We start from the raw sequence: 19559 nt of genomic DNA on the forward strand, positions 1-19559 counted from the left end.
ATGGAAATGAATATTTATCGTATGGATAAATGAAGAAATGATAAAATATTCCTATATTCTCTTGGAAATATAGGAATAATCCATATACGTGAAAGGTTATAGTAGTGTAAGCGACCCTTTTATCGACAGAGGGTTCAAAAACTACTATAGGTAGGCAGTGGTTGCCGACCACTCGTATTGTTCGAAACTTATGTATTTATATGATTTCGACAATAATATATGGAAATTAAATATTAAACATATGGAAATGAATATTTATCATATGAATAATGGAAAAATATATTTAATTATATATGAATAAAGGAAATATCAATATAATATTACTGTATTCTCTTAATATATAAGAGAATATCCTATATGTTGGATGGCAAACAGAATTGAAAATACCCGCTTTGAGGACAGCGGGTTCAAAAACTACTATAGGTAGGCAGTGGTTGCCGACCTCTCGTATTACATTGGTTACTTACAAATAAAGTATATTATTTTCCGTACAAATTTGTTTCTCAGTTCTTATGAACATTGGGACTTGGCTCCGCGGTTAATAGGAATATACGCCCTTAGATAATATCGTTGAAACAAAAGTCAAGTTTCTATTATACATAGAATAACAAATCGTTTCCATATATTATCGTTAATTTTTGGATGCAGGCAAATATATTATTATTTATTACCTGTCATAAAGTTGGAAGTGTTTATATCGTTACCCGCGGTATAATAAAATTTTTGGAAAATTACAAATTTTATATATAAATCATCATATGCGCTCGGTTTTATGTTATATATTACCAGAGAGTTATATGGAAAAAGATAAATTTTAAATTTATCATCAAAATGCAAATGATTTAGCTCAATATTTATATTGGTTAAACAAAAATTGTACATGTGTGGATACAATAATTATGTATGTTGGAAACAAAATGATATTTTAGAATGAAATATGTATAATATAAATAAAAAATTATGGAAATATATATATATATAAACAAGAATGGAATTTACGAATACGAATACGAATGCTATATAAAAATGGCCGTAATCGAATTAAAATAGATTTAAAAACCCAAAGGCAAATTTTATAATAAGAAATGGAATTATATAAAATGGAAATCTATAATATTTATATTACTTATTTCAATTCAAAAAATATGAATGAAATATGAAAAAAGAAACATTATTCTGGTTGATCCTGCCAGTAGTTATATGCTTGTCTCAAAGATTAAGCCATGCATGTCTAAGTACACACGAATTAAAAGTGAAACCGCAAAAGGCTCATTATATCAGTTATGGTTCCTTAGATCGTTAACAGTTACTTGGATAACTGTGGTAATTCTAGAGCTAATACATGCAATTAAAACATGAACCTTATGGGACATGTGCTTTTATTAGGCTAAAACCAAGCGATCGCAAGATCGTTATATTGGTTGAACTCTAGATAACATGCAGATCGTATGGTCTTGTACCGACGACAGATCTTTCAAATGTCTGCCCTATCAACTTTTGATGGTAGTATCTAGGACTACCATGGTTGCAACGGGTAACGGGGAATCAGGGTTCGATTCCGGAGAGGGAGCCTGAGAAACGGCTACCACATCTAAGGAAGGCAGCAGGCGCGTAAATTACCCACTCCCAGCTCGGGGAGGTAGTGACGAAAAATAACAATACAGGACTCATATCCGAGGCCCTGTAATTGGAATGAGTACACTTTAAATCCTTTAACAAGGACCAATTGGAGGGCAAGTCTGGTGCCAGCAGCCGCGGTAATTCCAGCTCCAATAGCGTATATTAAAGTTGTTGCGGTTAAAACGTTCGTAGTTGAACTTGTGCTTCATACGGGTAGTACAACTTACAATTGTGGTTAGTACTATACCTTTATGTATGTAAGCGTATTACCGGTGGAGTTCTTATATGTGTTTAAATACTTGTATTTTTTCATATGTTCCTCCTATTTAAAAACCTGCATTAGTGCTCTTAAACGAGTGTTATTGTGGGCCGGTACTATTACTTTGAACAAATTAGAGTGCTTAAAGCAGGCTTCAAATGCCTGAATATTCTGTGCATGGGATAATGAAATAAGACCTCTGTTCTGCTTTCATTGGTTTTCAGATCAAGAGGTAATGATTAATAGAAGCAGTTTGGGGGCATTAGTATTACGACGCGAGAGGTGAAATTCTTGGACCGTCGTAAGACTAACTTAAGCGAAAGCATTTGCCAAAGATGTTTTCATTAATCAAGAACGAAAGTTAGAGGTTCGAAGGCGATCAGATACCGCCCTAGTTCTAACCATAAACGATGCCAGCTAGCAATTGGGTGTAGCTACTTTTATGGCTCTCTCAGTCGCTTCCCGGGAAACCAAAGCTTTTGGGCTCCGGGGGAAGTATGGTTGCAAAGCTGAAACTTAAAGGAATTGACGGAAGGGCACCACCAGGAGTGGAGCCTGCGGCTTAATTTGACTCAACACGGGAAAACTTACCAGGTCCGAACATAAGTGTGTAAGACAGATTGATAGCTCTTTCTCGAATCTATGGGTGGTGGTGCATGGCCGTTCTTAGTTCGTGGAGTGATTTGTCTGGTTAATTCCGATAACGAACGAGACTCAAATATATTAAATAGATATCTTCAGGATTATGGTGCTGAAGCTTATATAGCCTTCATTCATGGTGGCAGTAAAATGTTTATTGTGTTTGAATGTGTTTATGTAAGTGGAGCCGTACCTGTTGGTTTGTCCCATTATAAGGACACTAGCTTCTTAAATGGACAAATTGCGTCTAGCAATAATGAGATTGAGCAATAACAGGTCTGTGATGCCCTTAGATGTCCTGGGCTGCACGCGCGCTACAATGAAAGTATCAACGTGTATTTCCTAGACCGAGAGGTCCGGGTAAACCGCTGAACCACTTTCATGCTTGGGATTGTGAACTGAAACTGTTCACATGAACTTGGAATTCCCAGTAAGTGTGAGTCATTAACTCGCATTGATTACGTCCCTGCCCTTTGTACACACCGCCCGTCGCTACTACCGATTGAATTATTTAGTGAGGTCTCCGGACGTGATCACTGTGACGCCTTGCGTGTTACGGTTGTTTCGCAAAAGTTGACCGAACTTGATTATTTAGAGGAAGTAAAAGTCGTAACAAGGTTTCCGTAGGTGAACCTGCGGAAGGATCATTATTGTATAATATCCTTACCGTTAATAAACATTTGTTATAATACAAATAAATTGAATTTACCAAAAACCAAATTTACCAAATTACAATGAGATCAATTTACAAAAGCACATGATTTATGATTATTTACAAAAGCAATTATATATGACTATTATCGAACACAATAATTCAATTGATTCAAAGAATCAAAAATCAAATTAAAATGATGATCTGGTTTTCCTAGCCAAACATCATAAAATGTGGTTAGCCACCACATTGGGTTATATGTGACTGCGGTCCACATTAATCCACATAAGTTAAAAATTGTGATTGGGGACCACAATATATTGTGTGTGAAGTTTTGCGGATTCACAAAAAAATAATATGATTTATATATTGCTTTAAAATAAAAATAAACAATGTGTTTCCTAAAAATTCGAAAATGGACAATCGAATTTTTAAAATTTGTGTGTATATGGACCATAATATACACGCGTTGCGAATATGTATTGTTCATCTTAGTTATGAGCATACGTTGGCTAATGCAACAACCTAAAATATACAATGTTGTACCTGGCATCCATCAGGTTAATGTTTTATATAAAATGCAGTATGTATCGCCCATATTGGTAATTATAAATAAAATGGTAATTATATGATACATATTGCTTATATGAAACTAAGACATTTCGCAGCATTTATTTTAGGTATAAAAATACATTTATTGAAGGAATTGATATATGCCAGTAAAATGGTGTATTTTTAATTTCTTTCAATAAAAACAATATTGACATTATATAGAAATGAATTATAAAACTCTAAGCGGTGGATCACTCGGCTCATGGGTCGATGAAGAACGCAGCAAACTGTGCGTCATCGTGTGAACTGCAGGACACATGAACATCGACATTTTGAACGCATATCGCAGTCCATGCTGTTATGTACTTTAATTAATTTTATAGTGCTGCTTGGACTACATATGGTTGAGGGTTGTAAGACTATGCTAATTAAGTTGTTTATAAATTTTTATAAGCATATGGTATATTATTGGATAAAATAATAATTTTATTCATAATATTAAAAACTGTATATGAAAAACATTATCCTCACATTTGAATGTGAAAAACGAAGAGAAATATTTTCTTTTTCAATCAAATAATACTGAGAAATGTCTAGCATAAAAAATTGAATTATTTTTCATCTAGGATTGTCTCTTATTAATGATTCGGAAATAGAAAAAATTTGGTTATGTTATTTTCTTCGTTGGTTCGTTAATGGAAAATACTAAGCTACAAAAAATAATGGAAATTATTACAACGAATTTAATAAAATGTTTTATCATTATATATAAAGAATTAATAGCAATAAAAAGTTATATACAACCTCAACTCATATGGGACTACCCCCTGAATTTAAGCATATTAATTAGGGGAGGAAAAGAAACTAACAAGGATTTTCTTAGTAGCGGCGAGCGAAAAGAAAACAGTTCAGCACTAAGTCACTTTGTCTATATGGCAAATGTGAGATGCAGTGTATGGAGCGTCAATATTCTAGTATGAGAAATTAACGATTTAAGTCCTTCTTAAATGAGGCCATTTACCCATAGAGGGTGCCAGGCCCGTATAACGTTAATGATTACTAGATGATGTTTCCAAAGAGTCGTGTTGCTTGATAGTGCAGCACTAAGTGGGTGGTAAACTCCATCTAAAACTAAATATAACCATGAGACCGATAGTAAACAAGTACCGTGAGGGAAAGTTGAAAAGAACTCTGAATAGAGAGTTAAACAGTACGTGAAACTGCTTAGAGGTTAAGCCCGATGAACCTGAATATCCGTTATGGAAAATTCATCATTAAAATTGTAATATTTAAATAATATTATGAGGATAGTGTGCATTTTTTCCATATAAGGACATTGTAATCTATTAGCATATCCCAAATTTATCATAAAATATAACTTATAGTTTATTCAAATTAAAGTGCTTGCATTTTAACACAGAATAAATGTTATTAATTTGATAAAGTGCTGATAGATTTATATGATTACAGTGCGTTAATTTTTCGGAATTATATAATGGCATAATTATCATTGATTTTTATGTTTATTATATGCACTTGTATGATTAACAATGCGAAAGATTCAGGATACCTTCGGGACCCGTCTTGAAACACGGACCAAGGAGTCTAACATATGTGCAAGTTATTGGGATATAAACCTAATAGCGTAATTAACTTGACTACTAATGGGATTAGTTTTTTAACTATTTATAGCTAATTAACACAATCCCGGGGCGTTCTATATAGTTATGTATAATGTATATTTATATTATTTATGCCTCTAACTGGAACGTACCTTGAGCATATATGCTGTGACCCGAAAGATGGTGAACTATACTTGATCAGGTTGAAGTCAGGGGAAACCCTGATGGAAGACCGAAACAGTTCTGACGTGCAAATCGATTGTCAGAATTGAGTATAGGGGCGAAAGACCAATCGAACCATCTAGTAGCTGGTTCCTTCCGAAGTTTCCCTCAGGATAGCTGGTGCATTTTAATATTATATAAAATAATCTTATCTGGTAAAGCGAATGATTAGAGGCCTTAGGGTCGAAACGATCTTAACCTATTCTCAAACTTTAAATGGGTAAGAACCTTAACTTTCTTGATATGAAGTTCAAGGTTATGATATAATGTGCCCAGTGGGCCACTTTTGGTAAGCAGAACTGGCGCTGTGGGATGAACCAAACGTAATGTTACGGTGCCCAAATTAACAACTCATGCAGATACCATGAAAGGCGTTGGTTGCTTAAAACAGCAGGACGGTGATCATGGAAGTCGAAATCCGCTAAGGAGTGTGTAACAACTCACCTGCCGAAGCAACTAGCCCTTAAAATGGATGGCGCTTAAGTTGTATACCTATACATTACCGCTAAAGTAGATGATTTATATTACTTGTGATATAAATTTTGAAACTTTAGTGAGTAGGAAGGTACAATGGTATGCGTAGAAGTGTTTGGCGTAAGCCTGCATGGAGCTGCCATTGGTACAGATCTTGGTGGTAGTAGCAAATAATCGAATGAGACCTTGGAGGACTGAAGTGGAGAAGGGTTTCGTGTGAACAGTGGTTGATCACGAGTTAGTCGGTCCTAAGTTCAAGGCGAAAGCCGAAAATTTTCAAGTAAAACAAAAATGCCAAACTACATACAAAAAGCGAATATAATACACTTGAATAATTTTGAACGAAAGGGAATACGGTTCCAATTCCGTAACCTGTTGAGTATCCGTTTGTTATTAAATATGGGCCTCGTGCTCATCCTGGCAACAGGAACGACCATAAAGAAGCCGTCGAGAGATATCGGAAGAGTTTTCTTTTCTGTTTTATAGCCGTACTACCATGGAAGTCTTTCGCAGAGAGATATGGTAGATGGGCTAGAAGAGCATGACATATACTGTTGTGTCGATATTTTCTCCTCGGACCTTGAAAATTTATGGTGGGGACACGCAAACTTCTCAACAGGCCGTACCAATATCCGCAGCTGGTCTCCAAGGTGAAGAGTCTCTAGTCGATAGAATAATGTAGGTAAGGGAAGTCGGCAAATTAGATCCGTAACTTCGGGATAAGGATTGGCTCTGAAGATTGAGATAGTCGGGCTTGATTGGGAAACAATAACATGGTTTATGTGCTCGTTCTGGGTAAATAGAGTTTCTAGCATTTATGTTAGTTTCTTGTTCCCCGGATAGTTTAGTTACGTAGCCAATTGTGGAACTTTCTTGCTAAAATTTTTAAGAATACTATTTGGGTTAAACCAATTAGTTCTTATTAATTATAACGATTATCAATTAACAATCAATTCAGAACTGGCACGGACTTGGGGAATCCGACTGTCTAATTAAAACAAAGCATTGTGATGGCCCTAGCGGGTGTTGACACAATGTGATTTCTGCCCAGTGCTCTGAATGTCAAAGTGAAGAAATTCAAGTAAGCGCGGGTCAACGGCGGGAGTAACTATGACTCTCTTAAGGTAGCCAAATGCCTCGTCATCTAATTAGTGACGCGCATGAATGGATTAACGAGATTCCTACTGTCCCTATCTACTATCTAGCGAAACCACAGCCAAGGGAACGGGCTTGGAATAATTAGCGGGGAAAGAAGACCCTTTTGAGCTTGACTCTAATCTGGCAGTGTAAGGAGACATAAGAGGTGTAGAATAAGTGGGAGATATTAGACCTCGGTTTGGTATCGTCAATGAAATACCACTACTCTTATTGTTTCCTTACTTACTTGATTAAATGGAACGTGTATCATTTCCTAGCCATTATACGGATATATTTATTATATCTTATGGTATTGGGTTTTGATGCAAGCTTCTTGATCAAAGTATCACGAGTTTGTTATATAATCGCAAACAAATTCTTTAATAAAACGATGCATTTATGTATTTTTGATTTGAAAATTTGGTATAACTCCAATTACTCAGGTATGATCCAATTCAAGGACATTGCCAGGTAGGGAGTTTGACTGGGGCGGTACATCTCTCAAATAATAACGGAGGTGTCCCAAGGCCAGCTCAGTGCGGACAGAAACCACACATAGAGCAAAAGGGCAAATGCTGACTTGATCTCGGTGTTCAGTACACACAGGGACAGCAAAAGCTCGGCCTATCGATCCTTTTGGTTTAAAGAGTTTTTAACAAGAGGTGTCAGAAAAGTTACCATAGGGATAACTGGCTTGTGGCGGCCAAGCGTTCATAGCGACGTCGCTTTTTGATCCTTCGATGTCGGCTCTTCCTATCATTGTGAAGCAAAATTCACCAAGCGTTGGATTGTTCACCCATGCAAGGGAACGTGAGCTGGGTTTAGACCGTCGTGAGACAGGTTAGTTTTACCCTACTAATGACAAAACGTTGTTGCGACAGCATTCCTGCGTAGTACGAGAGGAACCGCAGGTACGGACCAATGGCACAATACTTGTTCGAGCGAACAGTGGTATGACGCTACGTCCGTTGGATTATGCCTGAACGCCTCTAAGGTCGTATCCGTGCTGGACTGCAATGATAAATAAGGGGCAATTTGCATTGTATGGCTTCTAAACCATTTAAAGTTTATAATTTACTTTATAAACGACAATGGATGTGATGCCAATGTAATTTGTAACATAGTAAATTGGGAGGATCTTCGATCACCTGATGCCGCGCTAGTTACATATAAAAGCATTATTTAATACAATGACAAAGCCTAGAATCAATTGTAAACGACTTTTGTAACAGGCAAGGTGTTGTAAGTGGTTGAGCAGCTGCCATACTGCGATCCACTGAAGCTTATCCTTTGCTTGATGATTCGAAATAAGTACACTAATGTACTTATTATTGTTGGTTCGTGAGGTTTAGCGCAGCGCACTAGCTATAGTATAGCGCCTGCCTGCCTCTCGGATCGATCCCGGTAGCCAAATGCATTGTCATCGAATTAGTGACGCGCGCATATGAGATTGTCCCTATCTACTAATAATATAGAATTAAAGACTTTACAAAATTCTATCAAGTTGCCAAATATGAAATTGTCCCCATCTACTAATGATATAGAATTAAAGACTTTACAAAATTCTATCAAGTTGCAAATGCATTGTCATCGATTTAGTGACGCGCGCATATGAAATTGTCCCTATCTACTAATAATATAGAATTAAAGACTTTACAAAATTCTATCAAGTTGCCAAATATGAAATGGTCCCCATCTACTAATGATATAGAATTAAAGACTTTACAAAATTCTATCAAGTTGCCAAATGCATTGTCATCGATTTAGTGACGCGCGCATATGAAATTGTCCCTATCTACTAATAATATAGAATTAAAGACTTTACAAAATTCTATCAAGTTGCCAAATATGAAATTGTCCCCATCTACTAATGATATAGAATTAAAGACTTTACAAAATTCTATCAAGTTGCCAAATGCATTGTCATCGATTTAGTGACGCGCGCATATGAAATTGTCCCTATCTACTAATAATATAGAATTAAAGACTACAAAATTCTATCAAGTTGCCAAATATGAAATTGTCCCCATCTACTAATGATATAGAATTAAAGACTTTACAAAATTCTATCAAGTTGCAAATGCATTGTCATCGATTTAGTGACGCGCGCATATGAAATTGTCCCTATCTACTAATAATATAGAATTAAAGACTTTACAAAATTCTATCAAGTTGCCAAATATGAAATTGTCCCCATCTACTAATGATATAGAATTAAAGACTTTACAAAATTCTATCAAGTTGCCAAATGCATTGTCATCGATTTAGTGACGCGCGCATATGAAATTGTCCCTATCTACTAATAATATAGAATTAAAGACTTTACAAAATTCTATCAAGTTGCCAAATATGAAATTGTCCCCATCTACTAATGATATAGAATTAAAGACTTTACAAAATTCTATCAAGTTGCCAAATGCATTGTCATCGATTTAGTGACGCGCGCATATGAAATTGTCCCTATCTACTAATAATATAGAATTAAAGACTTTACAAAATTCTATCAAGTTGCCAAATATGAAATTGTCCCCATCTACTAATGATATAGAATTAAAGACTTTAAAAAATTCTATCAAGTTGCCAAATGACTCGTCATCAATTTAGTGACGCATATGAAATTGTCCCATCTACTAATGATAGAGTTAAAGACTTTGAAAAATTCTATCAAGTTGCCAAATACCTCGTCATCAATTTAGTGACATTGTCCTTATCTTGTAATAGAAATGAAAACTTTATTATGACTAAAGGAGAAATATATGAAATAATCGTATATACTTTTAGTATACGAAAGAAACCCCAATACTATAGGTATATTAAATATAAAACATATGAAAATGAATATTTATCACATGAATACAGACAAAATATAAGTATATTAAATAATATACATATGAAAATAAATATTATATAATATAATAATATATAATATAATAATAATAATATTATAATATATATTATTATTATAATATAATTATATATTAATAAAGGAAATAATGATGAAATATTTATATTTTCTATTAGTATTATAGAGAAAACCCATACACGTGAAAGGTTATAGTAGTGTAAGCGACGCTTTTATCGACAGAGGGTTCAAAAACTACTATAGGTAGGCAGTGGTTGCCGACCACTCGTATTGTTCGAAACTTATGTATTTATATGATTTCGACAATAATATATGGAAATTAAATATTAAACATATGGAAATGAATATTTATCGTATGGATAAATGAAGAAATGATAAAATATTCCTATATTCTCTTGGAAATATAGGAATAATCCATATACGTGAAAGGTTATAGTAGTGTAAGCGACGCTTTTATCGACAGAGGGTTCAAAAACTACTATAGGTAGGCAGTGGTTGCCGACCTCTCGTATTGTTCGAAACTTATGTATTTATATGATTTCGACAATAATATATGGAAATTAAATATTAAACATATGGAAATGAACATTTATCGTATGGATAAATGAAAAAATGATAAAATATTCCTATATTCTCTTGGAAATATAGGAATAATCCATATACGTGAAAGGTTATAGTAGTGTAAGCGACCCTTTTATCGACAGAGGGTTCAAAAACTACTATAGGTAGGCAGTGGTTGCCGACCTCTCGTATTGTTCGAAACTTATGTATTTATATGATTTCGACAATAATATATGGAAATTAAATATTAAACATATGGAAATGAATATTTATCGTATGGATAAATGAAGAAATGATAAAATATTCCTATATTCTCTTGGAAATATAGGAATAATCCATATACGTGAAAGGTTATAGTAGTGTAAGCGACCCTTTTATCGACAGAGGGTTCAAAAACTACTATAGGTAGGCAGTGGTTGCCGACCTCTCGTATTGTTCGAAACTTATGTATTTATATGATTTCGACAATAATATATGGAAATTAAATATTAAACATATGGAAATGAACATTTATCGTATGGATAAATGAAAAAATGATAAAATATTCCTATATTCTCTTGGAAATATAGGAATAATCCATATACGTGAAAGGTTATAGTAGTGTAAGCGACCCTTTTATCGACAGAGGGTTCAAAAACTACTATAGGTAGGCAGTGGTTGCCGACCTCTCGTATTGTTCGAAACTTATGTATTTATATGATTTCGACAATAATATATGGAAATTAAATATTAAACATATGGAAATGAACATTTATCGTATGGATAAATGAAAAAATGATAAAATATTCCTATATTCTCTTGGAAATATAGGAATAATCCATATACGTGAAAGGTTATAGTAGTGTAAGCGACCCTTTTATCGACAGAGGGTTCAAAAACTACTATAGGTAGGCAGTGGTTGCCGACCTCTCGTATTGTTCGAAACTTATGTATTTATATGATTTCGACAATAATATATGGAAATTAAATATTAAACATATGGAAATGAATATTTATCGTATGGATAAATGAAAAATGATAAAATATTCCTATATTCTCTTGGAAATATAGGAATAATCCATATACGTGAAAGGTTATAGTAGTGTAAGCGACCCTTTTATCGACAGAGGGTTCAAAAACTACTATAGGTAGGCAGTGGTTGCCGACCTCTCGTATTGTTCGAAACTTATGTATTTATATGATTTCGACAATAATATATGGAAATTAAATATTAAACATATGGAAATGAACATTTATCGTATGGATAAATGAAAAAATGATAAAATATTCCTATATTCTCTTGGAAATATAGGAATAATCCATATACGTGAAAGGTTATAGTAGTGTAAGCGACCCTTTTATCGACAGAGGGTTCAAAAACTACTATAGGTAGGCAGTGGTTGCCGACCTCTCGTATTGTTCGAAACTTATGTATTTATATGATTTCGACAATAATATATGGAAATTAAATATTAAACATATGGAAATGAATATTTATCGTATGGATAAATGAAGAAATGATAAAATATTCCTATATTCTCTTGGAAATATAGGAATAATCCATATACATGAAAGGTTATAGTAGTGTAAGCGACCCTTTTATCGACAGAGGGTTCAAAAACTACTATAGGTAGGCAGTGGTTGCCGACCTCTCGTATTGTTCGAAACTTATGTATTTATATGATTTCGACAATAATATATGGAAATTAAATATTAAACATATGGAAATGAATATTTATCGTATGGATAAATGAAGAAATGATAAAATATTCCTATATTCTCTTGGAAATATAGGAATAATCCATATACGTGAAAGGTTATAGTAGTGTAAGCGACCCTTTTATCGACAGAGGGTTCAAAAACTACTATAGGTAGGCAGTGGTTGCCGACCACTCGTATTGTTCGAAACTTATGTATTTATATGATTTCGACAATAATATATGGAAATTAAATATTAAACATATGGAAATGAATATTTATCATATGAATAATGGAAAAATATATTTAATTATATATGAATAAAGGAAATATCAATATAATATTACTGTATTCTCTTAATATATAAGAGAATATCCTATATGTTGGATGGCAAACAGAATTGAAAATACCCGCTTTGAGGACAGCGGGTTCAAAAACTACTATAGGTAGGCAGTGGTTGCCGACCTCTCGTATTACATTGGTTACTTACAAATAAAGTATATTATTTTCCGTACAAATTTGTTTCTCAGTTCTTATGAACATTGGGACTTGGCTCCGCGGTTAATAGGAATATACGCCCTTAGATAATATCGTTGAAACAAAAGTCAAGTTTCTATTATACATAGAATAACAAATCGTTTCCATATATTATCGTTAATTTTTGGATGCAGGCAAATATATTATTATTTATTACCTGTCATAAAGTTGGAAGTGTTTATATCGTTACCCGCGGTATAATAAAATTTTTGGAAAATTACAAATTTTATATATAAATCATCATATGCGCTCGGTTTTATGTTATATATTACCAGAGAGTTATATGGAAAAAGATAAATTTTAAATTTATCATCAAAATGCAAATGATTTAGCTCAATATTTATATTGGTTAAACAAAAATTGTACATGTGTGGATACAATAATTATGTATGTTGGAAACAAAATGATATTTTAGAATGAAATATGTATAATATAAATAAAAAATTATGGAAATATATATATATATATAAACAAGAATGGAATTTACGAATACGAATACGAATGCTATATAAAAATGGCCGTAATCGAATTAAAATAGATTTAAAAACCCAAAGGCAAATTTTATAATAAGAAATGGAATTATATAAAATGGAAATCTATAATATTTATATTACTTATTTCAATTCAAAAAATATGAATGAAATATGAAAAAAGAAACATTATTCTGGTTGATCCTGCCAGTAGTTATATGCTTGTCTCAAAGATTAAGCCATGCATGTCTAAGTACACACGAATTAAAAGTGAAACCGCAAAAGGCTCATTATATCAGTTATGGTTCCTTAGATCGTTAACAGTTACTTGGATAACTGTGGTAATTCTAGAGCTAATACATGCAATTAAAACATGAACCTTATGGGACATGTGCTTTTATTAGGCTAAAACCAAGCGATCGCAAGATCGTTATATTGGTTGAACTCTAGATAACATGCAGATCGTATGGTCTTGTACCGACGACAGATCTTTCAAATGTCTGCCCTATCAACTTTTGATGGTAGTATCTAGGACTACCATGGTTGCAACGGGTAACGGGGAATCAGGGTTCGATTCCGGAGAGGGAGCCTGAGAAACGGCTACCACATCTAAGGAAGGCAGCAGGCGCGTAAATTACCCACTCCCAGCTCGGGGAGGTAGTGACGAAAAATAACAATACAGGACTCATATCCGAGGCCCTGTAATTGGAATGAGTACACTTTAAATCCTTTAACAAGGACCAATTGGAGGGCAAGTCTGGTGCCAGCAGCCGCGGTAATTCCAGCTCCAATAGCGTATATTAAAGTTGTTGCGGTTAAAACGTTCGTAGTTGAACTTGTGCTTCATACGGGTAGTACAACTTACAATTGTGGTTAGTACTATACCTTTATGTATGTAAGCGTATTACCGGTGGAGTTCTTATATGTGTTTAAATACTTGTATTTTTTCATATGTTCCTCCTATTTAAAAACCTGCATTAGTGCTCTTAAACGAGTGTTATTGTGGGCCGGTACTATTACTTTGAACAAATTAGAGTGCTTAAAGCAGGCTTCAAATGCCTGAATATTCTGTGCATGGGATAATGAAATAAGACCTCTGTTCTGCTTTCATTGGTTTTCAGATCAAGAGGTAATGATTAATAGAAGCAGTTTGGGGGCATTAGTATTACGACGCGAGAGGTGAAATTCTTGGACCGTCGTAAGACTAACTTAAGCGAAAGCATTTGCCAAAGATGTTTTCATTAATCAAGAACGAAAGTTAGAGGTTCGAAGGCGATCAGATACCGCCCTAGTTCTAACCATAAACGATGCCAGCTAGCAATTGGGTGTAGCTACTTTTATGGCTCTCTCAGTCGCTTCCCGGGAAACCAAAGCTTTTGGGCTCCGGGGGAAGTATGGTTGCAAAGCTGAAACTTAAAGGAATTGACGGAAGGGCACCACCAGGAGTGGAGCCTGCGGCTTAATTTGACTCAACACGGGAAAACTTACCAGGTCCGAACATAAGTGTGTAAGACAGATTGATAGCTCTTTCTCGAATCTATGGGTGGTGGTGCATGGCCGTTCTTAGTTCGTGGAGTGATTTGTCTGGTTAATTCCGATAACGAACGAGACTCAAATATATTAAATAGATATCTTCAGGATTATGGTGCTGAAGCTTATATAGCCTTCATTCATGGTGGCAGTAAAATGTTTATTGTGTTTGAATGTGTTTATGTAAGTGGAGCCGTACCTGTTGGTTTGTCCCATTATAAGGACACTAGCTTCTTAAATGGACAAATTGCGTCTAGCAATAATGAGATTGAGCAATAACAGGTCTGTGATGCCCTTAGATGTCCTGGGCTGCACGCGCGCTACAATGAAAGTATCAACGTGTATTTCCTAGACCGAGAGGTCCGGGTAAACCGCTGAACCACTTTCATGCTTGGGATTGTGAACTGAAACTGTTCACATGAACTTGGAATTCCCAGTAAGTGTGAGTCATTAACTCGCATTGATTACGTCCCTGCCCTTTGTACACACCGCCCGTCGCTACTACCGATTGAATTATTTAGTGAGGTCTCCGGACGTGATCACTGTGACGCCTTGCGTGTTACGGTTGTTTCGCAAAAGTTGACCGAACTTGATTATTTAGAGGAAGTAAAAGTCGTAACAAGGTTTCCGTAGGTGAACCTGCGGAAGGATCATTATTGTATAATATCCTTACCGTTAATAAACATTTGTTATAATACAAATAAATTGAATTTACCAAAAACCAAATTTACCAAATTACAATGAGATCAATTTACAAAAGCACATGATTTATGATTATTTACAAAAGCAATTATATATGACTATTATCGAACACAATAATTCAATTGATTCAAAGAATCAAAAATCAAATTAAAATGATGATCTGGTTTTCCTAGCCAAACATCATAAAATGTGGTTAGCCACCACATTGGGTTATATGTGACTGCGGTCCACATTAATCCACATAAGTTAAAAATTGTGATTGGGGACCACAATATATTGTGTGTGAAGTTTTGCGGATTCACAAAAAAATAATATGATTTATATATTGCTTTAAAATAAAAATAAACAATGTGTTTCCTAAAAATTCGAAAATGGACAATCGAATTTTTAAAATTTGTGTGTATATGGACCATAATATACACGCGTTGCGAATATGTATTGTTCATCTTAGTTATGAGCATACGTTGGCTAATGCAACAACCTAAAATATACAATGTTGTACCTGGCATCCATCAGGTTAATGTTTTATATAAAATGCAGTATGTATCGCCCATATTGGTAATTATAAATAAAATGGTAATTATATGATACATATTGCTTATATGAAACTAAGACATTTCGCAGCATTTATTTTAGGTATAAAAATACATTTATTGAAGGAATTGATATATGCCAGTAAAATGGTGTATTTTTAATTTCTTTCAATAAAAACAATATTGACATTATATAGAAATGAATTATAAAACTCTAAGCGGTGGATCACTCGGCTCATGGGTCGATGAAGAACGCAGCAAACTGTGCGTCATCGTGTGAACTGCAGGACACATGAACATCGACATTTTGAACGCATATCGCAGTCCATGCTGTTATGTACTTTAATTAATTTTATAGTGCTGCTTGGACTACATATGGTTGAGGGTTGTAAGACTATGCTAATTAAGTTGTTTATAAATTTTTATAAGCATATGGTATATTATTGGATAAAATAATAATTTTATTCATAATATTAAAAACTGTATATGAAAAACATTATCCTCACATTTGAATGTGAAAAACGAAGAGAAATATTTTCTTTTTCAATCAAATAATACTGAGAAATGTCTAGCATAAAAAATTGAATTATTTTTCATCTAGGATTGTCTCTTATTAATGATTCGGAAATAGAAAAAATTTGGTTATGTTATTTTCTTCGTTGGTTCGTTAATGGAAAATACTAAGCTACAAAAAATAATGGAAATTATTACAACGAATTTAATAAAATGTTTTATCATTATATATAAAGAATTAATAGCAATAAAAAGTTATATACAACCTCAACTCATATGGGACTACCCCCTGAATTTAAGCATATTAATTAGGGGAGGAAAAGAAACTAACAAGGATTTTCTTAGTAGCGGCGAGCGAAAAGAAAACAGTTCAGCACTAAGTCACTTTGTCTATATGGCAAATGTGAGATGCAGTGTATGGAGCGTCAATATTCTAGTATGAGAAATTAACGATTTAAGTCCTTCTTAAATGAGGCCATTTACCCATAGAGGGTGCCAGGCCCGTATAACGTTAATGATTACTAGATGATGTTTCCAAAGAGTCGTGTTGCTTGATAGTGCAGCACTAAGTGGGTGGTAAACTCCATCTAAAACTAAATATAACCATGAGACCGATAGTAAACAAGTACCGTGAGGGAAAGTTGAAAAGAACTCTGAATAGAGAGTTAAACAGTACGTGAAACTGCTTAGAGGTTAAGCCCGATGAACCTGAATATCCGTTATGGAAAATTCATCATTAAAATTGTAATATTTAAATAATATTATGAGGATAGTGTGCATTTTTTCCATATAAGGACATTGTAATCTATTAGCATATCCCAAATTTATCATAAAATATAACTTATAGTTTATTCAAATTAAAGTGCTTGCATTTTAACACAGAATAAATGTTATTAATTTGATAAAGTGCTGATAGATTTATATGATTACAGTGCGTTAATTTTTCGGAATTATATAATGGCATAATTATCATTGATTTTTATGTTTATTATATGCACTTGTATGATTAACAATGCGAAAGATTCAGGATACCTTCGGGACCCGTCTTGAAACACGGACCAAGGAGTCTAACATATGTGCAAGTTATTGGGATATAAACCTAATAGCGTAATTAACTTGACTACTAATGGGATTAGTTTTTTAACTATTTATAGCTAATTAACACAATCCCGGGGCGTTCTATATAGTTATGTATAATGTATATTTATATTATTTATGCCTCTAACTGGAACGTACCTTGAGCATATATGCTGTGACCCGAAAGATGGTGAACTATACTTGATCAGGTTGAAGTCAGGGGAAACCCTGATGGAAGACCGAAACAGTTCTGACGTGCAAATCGATTGTCAGAATTGAGTATAGGGGCGAAAGACCAATCGAACCATCTAGTAGCTGGTTCCTTCCGAAGTTTCCCTCAGGATAGCTGGTGCATTTTAATATTATATAAAATAATCTTATCTGGTAAAGCGAATGATTAGAGGCCTTAGGGTCGAAACGATCTTAACCTATTCTCAAACTTTAAATGGGTAAGAACCTTAACTTTCTTGATATGAAGTTCAAGGTTATGATATAATGTGCCCAGTGGGCCACTTTTGGTAAGCAGAACTGGCGCTGTGGGATGAACCAAACGTAATGTTACGGTGCCCAAATTAACAACTCATGCAGATACCATGAAAGGCGTTGGTTGCTTAAAACAGCAGGACGGTGATCATGGAAGTCGAAATCCGCTAAGGAGTGTGTAACAACTCACCTGCCGAAGCAACTAGCCCTTAAAATGGATGGCGCTTAAGTTGTATACCTATACATTACCGCTAAAGTAGATGATTTATATTACTTGTGATATAAATTTTGAAACTTTAGTGAGTAGGAAGGTACAATGGTATGCGTAGAAGTGTTTGGCGTAAGCCTGCATGGAGCTGCCATTGGTACAGATCTTGGTGGTAGTAGCAAATAATCGAATGAGACCTTGGAGGACTGAAGTGGAGAAGGGTTTCGTGTGAACAGTGGTTGATCACGAGTTAGTCGGTCCTAAGTTCAAGGCGAAAGCCGAAAATTTTCAAGTAAAACAAAAATGCCAAACTACATACAAAAAGCGAATATAATACACTTGAATAATTTTGAACGAAAGGGAATACGGTTCCAATTCCGTAACCTGTTGAGTATCCGTTTGTTATTAAATATGGGCCTCGTGCTCATCCTGGCAACAGGAACGACCATAAAGAAGCCGTCGAGAGATATCGGAAGAGTTTTCTTTTCTGTTTTATAGCCGTACTACCATGGAAGTCTTTCGCAGAGAGATATGGTAGATGGGCTAGAAGAGCATGACATATACTGTTGTGTCGATATTTTCTCCTCGGACCTTGAAAATTTATGGTGGGGACACGCAAACTTCTCAACAGGCCGTACCAATATCCGCAGCTGGTCTCCAAGGTGAAGAGTCTCTAGTCGATAGAATAATGTAGGTAAGGGAAGTCGGCAAATTAGATCCGTAACTTCGGGATAAGGATTGGCTCTGAAGATTGAGATAGTCGGGCTTGATTGGGAAACAATAACATGGTTTATGTGCTCGTTCTGGGTAAATAGAGTTTCTAGCATTTATGTTAGTTTCTTGTTCCCCGGATAGTTTAGTTACGTAGCCAATTGTGGAACTTTCTTGCTAAAATTTTTAAGAATACTATTTGGGTTAAACCAATTAGTTCTTATTAATTATAACGATTATCAATTAACAATCAATTCAGAACTGGCACGGACTTGGGGAATCCGACTGTCTAATTAAAACAAAGCATTGTGATGGCCCTAGCGGGTGTTGACACAATGTGATTTCTGCCCAGTGCTCTGAATGTCAAAGTGAAGAAATTCAAGTAAGCGCGGGTCAACGGCGGGAGTAACTATGACTCTCTTAAGGTAGCCAAATGCCTCGTCATCTAATTAGTGACGCGCATGAATGGATTAACGAGATTCCTACTGTCCCTATCTACTATCTAGCGAAACCACAG

General features: G+C 34.7%; 4 non-coding genes and 1 pseudogene across 4 annotated transcripts; all 5 read left to right on the forward strand.

Annotated features, from left to right (window-relative positions):
• The first annotated feature begins 1173 nt into the window (after window positions 1–1173).
• On the forward strand, window positions 1174–3168 carry LOC122625757. Its single transcript, XR_006326660.1, has one exon. It is a non-coding gene; the product is annotated as a small subunit ribosomal RNA (ribosomal RNA).
• Window positions 3169–3957: 789 nt separating this feature from the next.
• On the forward strand, window positions 3958–4136 carry LOC122625755. The gene has a single exon (XR_006326658.1). It is a non-coding gene; the product is annotated as a 5.8S ribosomal RNA (ribosomal RNA).
• Window positions 4137–13476: 9340 nt separating this feature from the next.
• Window positions 13477–15471, forward strand: LOC122625758. The gene has a single exon (XR_006326661.1). It is a non-coding gene; the product is annotated as a small subunit ribosomal RNA (ribosomal RNA).
• Window positions 15472–16260: 789 nt separating this feature from the next.
• LOC122625756 lies at window positions 16261–16439 on the forward strand. Its single transcript, XR_006326659.1, has one exon. It is a non-coding gene; the product is annotated as a 5.8S ribosomal RNA (ribosomal RNA).
• Window positions 16440–16825: 386 nt separating this feature from the next.
• Window positions 16826–19559, forward strand: LOC122625754 (annotated as a pseudogene; the record flags this gene model as incomplete).

This window comes from Drosophila teissieri, unplaced genomic scaffold, assembly GCF_016746235.2.
Source record: "Drosophila teissieri strain GT53w unplaced genomic scaffold, Prin_Dtei_1.1 Segkk67_quiver_pilon_scaf, whole genome shotgun sequence".
Classification (NCBI taxonomy): domain Eukaryota; kingdom Metazoa; phylum Arthropoda; class Insecta; order Diptera; family Drosophilidae; genus Drosophila; species Drosophila teissieri.